Source organism: Eriocheir sinensis, chromosome 4, assembly GCF_024679095.1.
Source record: "Eriocheir sinensis breed Jianghai 21 chromosome 4, ASM2467909v1, whole genome shotgun sequence".
NCBI lineage: Eukaryota > Metazoa > Arthropoda > Malacostraca > Decapoda > Varunidae > Eriocheir > Eriocheir sinensis.
The window spans coordinates 3,351,765-3,357,406 of NC_066512.1; the positions used below are offsets into that span (position 1 = coordinate 3,351,765).

General features: G+C 46.8%; 1 long non-coding RNA gene across 3 annotated transcripts; it reads left to right on the forward strand.

Moving 5' to 3' along the window:
* Positions 1-968: 968 nt before the first annotated feature.
* Positions 969-4,995, forward strand: LOC127008016 (uncharacterized). 3 transcript variants are annotated; one of them, XR_007760751.1, is made up of 6 exons: positions 973-1,426; positions 1,576-1,654; positions 1,806-1,926; positions 2,323-2,470; positions 2,633-3,032; positions 3,236-4,995. It is a non-coding gene; the product is annotated as an uncharacterized LOC127008016 (long non-coding RNA). The 3 variants fall into 3 exon arrangements; XR_007760747.1 differs by having other exon boundaries at positions 2,637-3,032; XR_007760741.1 differs by having other exon boundaries at positions 969-1,426; positions 2,323-3,032.
* Positions 4,996-5,642: the final 647 nt, after the last annotated feature.

Consider the following 5,642-nt stretch of genomic DNA (forward strand, 5'->3'; position numbering starts at 1 on the left):
ACTGAACCCTCTCGTAAAACCACAGTCTCTTATAGTCCAAAAAAAGTAATATAGATTGGTTGTATTAACACGCCGACATCTCTTTCACTTCCTAACCATACAAGTACTATTCTGTCGTCATATACGTATTCCTGTAAACCCAAAGCCTCCCGGAAAAGCAAAACCTCGGCATTAAAAAAAGGAAATACACGAGCACTACATCATCTGGAGCTAATGATGCTGCCGAGCCCTGGACGCGGCAGCCACGAGTAATGACCGCAGCCCCGCCCACCGCCATCACTGCTCGCTGGGCGGCCCCGCACGTTAGACAAACCCGAGAACTGTAATTCCCGGTGCTCGTTAGGCCGCCTAGCACACGTCACGGGCTCGGCTGAGGGGTATATATACCTGGGACGGCCACAGAAGGCAGTAGTATCCTCGACACAAGGCTAAAAACAGCAATGGCGAGAAGGCAAACTCTGAGGAGTCTTCTCATACTTACCAGTGACGTGCTCGCCCACGTCATCAAGATACAAAATGGTGTAGGGTGGTCGGAGTCCTTCCGAGTTCCAGCTGGCCCTGGACACTCGATGGACTCTGACCTGCAGGACCTTCCCTCCATTAAGGACACGGTGGAATCCAGCTTGGCATCTCGCGAGGTGCTGGCGAGGTTCCTCCGTGTCGCGGACAGCAACGGACTGCACTCTGGCCCTGGTCTCGAGACGATTCGAGACCGAGCCAGGCAGGCGAAAATCGCGGCGGGCGTTTTATGTGGGATAATCCACCGCCGGAAGAGGGCCCTGGGTGACACGGATAACGAAGGTCTTACGCCTAACTGGTTCTCTCGCCTGGCCGAGAGGAACGTTATCTTTATCACCAGGGTCTTCAGGTCTCGGCGGTGGGGGAGGTACAGGTACACGATGAGTGTGTCCTCCCTCATGCTCTTGGTGTCCACCATCACGCAAGTGTACCTGGACAGGCAAGGTATGGGGGATATCGGCGACACCTCGACTTACCTGGATTTCTACTGGCTCCTGTACGACATACTTAATGAGGTCAAAGAGTTTGCGGACTTGAATTGCCATTACCCCACCTATTGGCCCGCCGCGTTGCTCGCCCCCGACCACTGCAATCCCTACCGCCTGGTGGAGGAGACCCGCCGTGCCTTGGAAAACAGAGGTGGTGAAATTCGGACAGAATTTAGGTCCTTTACTAAATCTGGGGATTTGGTGTTGAGGATAAAAAATATCTTGCTTGAGAGACTTTAAGAAATGACCTTTGTTAGTGTCTTCCTAACATTATTTTTTATCTGCGGCAACTAAGTCTCCTGGAAAGTGACGCCTGAATTGTTTAACTTCCTGCCTCGGGATTTCCAAGGCTTGCGCGCGGTGTTCCCTCCACCAGGCGGATGGGATGATGGGATCCAAACCCGTTGCTGACTCCACAGGTAAGAATATTTTACTGTATACTATCTTTGCGTGTTACAGCGGTGCGCGTGTTACAGCGGTGCATATTAGTTTAGTCCATGATTTTGTTATGTCCCTTTGAACTTGCCATTGCTCATTGCGTTTATCCCTCTCCTGATTGTTATTCCAGAGTGGAAGGAACTGCCTGCACCTCCTTTGTTTCTGCGGTAACGTGCGGGGAGGAAATTTAAGCCATTGCTGCCATCCGGGTAAGAATCTTTAACTGTACAATCTTGGCTTGCATATTACAGCATTAATATTAGTGGATTCGTCCACATGGCATGTTCTCGATATGCTGTATCATTAGTCCCTTTGAAAAGACTGTTGCTCATTGGGATTCTCTCCCTAATGTTTATTCAGGGGTGTGAGGACTGACCTGAAGGACCTTCCCTCCATGATGGTCACGGTGGAATCCATCCTGATAACACAGATGCTCCTCCCCATGCTGACTTGGGCAACGAAAGCCACTGCCCCGCCACGGGTAAGAATGTTTTACTGTACCATCTTTGCTTGCGTGTTACAGCAGTGTATATTATCGGCTTCGTCCACATTTTCATTCTGTATCATTAATAACTTTGTATCATTAATAACTTTGAATTGGTAATGGCTCATTAGGTTTATCCCTTCCCTAACTGTTATTCAGGAGTGAGGAACTCGCCTGAATATCCCCTTCCGGCCTTGCTGTAACGAAAGCCATTGCGATGGAGCCGTTGATCCATCACGAGTATGGATATTTTACTTGGATATCTTTGCTCGAGTATTACAGCAGTCTCTATCTCTATCTATCTCGGTTTCGTCCACATGTTCTCTATATGCTATGATTACTCTCAAACGACTATTACGTATTGGGTTTATCCCTTTCCAAATTCCTCTTCAGGAGTGAGAGGAACTGACCTGAACATCGCCTTCCTGCTTGCTGTAGGGAAAGCCTCTGCTGCTGGCCCTGCTGGAGAAAGTCTACCGTCTACGTCATTGTGCACCGGTACCCAAGACGGCCAGGTAGCTGGGAACACAAGCCACCACAGGTAAGAAATCTTTACTGTATTTTTGCCTTTAATATTACAGCGATGTATTTGGTAAGTTTCCTCCAAATCTTTGTTCCCTATACGCTGTTTGATTAGTCTCTGAAACGAGAACTGCTCATCGGTTTGTGTTGTTCATTTCCTAATTGTTACTCTGTGTGGAAGGAAGTCTGCACCCACGCGGTCATTCTCCAAAATGGCGCATCGAGTCGGTTGTTCCCTGAATCCCCTGCAAAGCCTTCTCTTTGTGATGGCCACGGTGGAATCTAACATAATGGCACAGCCGCTGGCGAGTGTTGGAGTCCGACTACTCTCTGGCCCTGAGCTCGAGACTTCAGATGAAGCCAGACAACCGAATATCTCCCCTGCTCCTCCCCGCGGTGCTTGCCTTGCCTTGCCTTGCCGAGTGTACAAGGTTGTGCACAACTATAGCGACGGAATGGATCACATTATACACTTGGGTGCCGATGAACACTGCTATTACCCGACATACTGGCCCGTCTCGTTGCTCGCCCCTGACCACTGCAACCAACACTGCCTTCGATAGAACCTTTGCTGCCACCAGGTAATACTTTTTTTTATTATTCTGGTATCAATTTTTATCCCTCTCTTGCATATTAGAGCATTATTGTACGCATATTAGAGCATTATTGTCCACATGTGAATGTCCTCAATTTAAGTATGCTAGTCCTTTCTCTCAAGTTATTCATGAATTTTTCCATTTTCCGGCTGTCTCTTTGGTTTTTTCATTCCCCTTGTTGTCCACAGGGGTGGGTGGGTGGAGCCTGGCCTGGACCTCCCCTTCATGCTGTTCCTGCTGGAGAAAGTCTACCTCCCCTTAATGATCCTGCTGGAGAAAGTCTACCTTCCCTTCCTGGTGAATTCAGTTTGAACTTCAACCCCTGCGTATTCTAGGGCCCGGCGGTGACCGTCTTTAGATCAGTGACATGCCCGAGTTCAGTTTGAACTTCATCCCCTGCGTTTTCTAAGGCCCGGCGGTGACAGTCTTTAGATTCAGTGACATGTCTTGAGTTCAGTTTGAACTTTATCCCCTTCGTCTTCAAAGGCCCGGCGGTGACCATCTTTAGATTAAGAGACTTACCTGAAATCTGTTTGAAAATCATCCCCTACGTTGGATAATAGCGGTGCTCTTCCGAGAACCCTTTGACCTCAATAAGCATGTCATGAGCTAGCCAGTAGAAATTCAGTGAAAACCCTTCGACCTCAATAAGCATGTCATGAGCTAGCCAGTAGAAATTCAGTGAAAACCCTTCGACCTCAATAAGCATGTCATGAGCTAGCCAGTAGAAATTCAGTGAAAACCCTTCGACCTCAATAAGCATGTCATGAGCTAGCCAGTAGAAATTCAGTGAAAACCCTTCGACCTCAATAAGCATGTCATGAGCTAGCCAGTAGAAATTCAGTGAAAACCCTTCGACCTCAATAAGTATGTCATGAGCTAGCCAGTAGAAATTCGGTGAAAACCCTTCGACCTCAATAAGCATGTCATGAGCTAGCCAGTAGAAATTCGGTGAAAACCCTTTGACGCGGCGGGCCAATGACGCGGCGGGCCAATAGGTGGGATAATAGCAGTTCTCGTCCGCAAACCCTTTGACCTCATTAAGTATGTCTTATAAGAGCCAGTAGAAATCCAGGTAAGTCGAGGTGTCGCCGATATCCCCCATACCTTGCCTGTCCAGGTACACTTGCGTGACGGTGGGTCCAAGAGTATGAGGGAGGCCACACTCATCGTGTGTCGCCGATATCCCCCATACCTTGCCTGTCCAGGTACACTTGCGTGATGGTGGGTCCAGGAGTATGAGGGAGGCCACACTCATCGTGTACCTGTATCTCTCCCACCGCCGAGATCTGAAGACCCTGGTGACGAGGACAACCTTCATCTCAACTAAGCGAGACAGCCAGTTAGGCGCAAGATCTTGGTGTATGCTGTGTGTCCAGGGTTAGCTGGAACTCGGAAGGACTCCGACCAGCCTACACCATTTTGAATCCGGATAACGTGGGCGATCACGTCATCCGTAAGTGTGAGAAGAGTATAAGAAACGTCTTCCAAGTTGGTGTTCTCGCCATTGATGTTGGAAACGAACGACACAACACGCGAGAAATCGAGTGGTATCTAGACCGTGTCGGGGTTTATGACTGCCTTTTTTTTTTTTTTTTGTGTGTGTGTGTGTGTGTGTGTGTGTGTGTGTGTGTGTGTGTGTGTGTGTGTACGCAAGATTTATCCCCTAGTATCAAAAGGGGAACGGGCCCTTGTCCGAAGACGGCCCGGGGAAACTAGCTCTGTACTTCTTCAATGTGGGATTTTCAGGCTTTTGGAGTTTCAACTTTGGCTGTTGTAAATATTTCAACTTGGGCTGTAGTAATTATTTTAACTTAGCCTGTAGTATTAAATTTTTAACTTCAGCTTTTGGAATTATTTATAGTGGTACATAAATGCAATCTAAATACCGAAGTTATTGTCCATAAATTATCTAAAAATGATGCAAAAAAAAATACATTCAACTATTTTTTCCTGTTTTTAATTTTACCATGTGGTTGACATGCATGCTCAACCTTCAAGGAGGCTATTAAGTCAAATGTCAAAACTTTAAAGTGATGTCAAAACTTTTAAATTAATAGGGAAATATTCTGAATATTTACTATGAGTATCCAATAGTATTTATCACAAGTAGCCAATAAGGAAATATTCTGAATATTTACTATGAGTATCCAATAGTATTTATCACAAGTAGCCAATAATACAGACAAAAAAATTACCCCACTCACAAGTCTGCGATGTGTTTGTTCTACATCATTAAAATTCTTGCTTGTGGACGGACATTTGAAATATAACTGTCTAGGCAAGAGGTGTATTGCTAGCCATACTGCAGTGACACTTTTGACCTTCACAAATAGGTCATTCCAGTATATGTAATTTGTGTCCGTCGTGTATGATTTAGTTAAGAAGTAACTGTTCCCTGGGATAACGCGAGTGTGCAATGTGAAGTGTAGCTGAACAGTGCTGCCGCTGCTGCCCAGGACCCCCAACCTTCAAGGAGCAGCACACCAGCCGTCACTCCAGCCTAGATCCACTTCCAGCTCATCTCGGTTGTGTTCACAGGCGGCCTCAAGTGATAGTGTCATGGACCACTTCACTAAGTTTTAAAAAGTTATA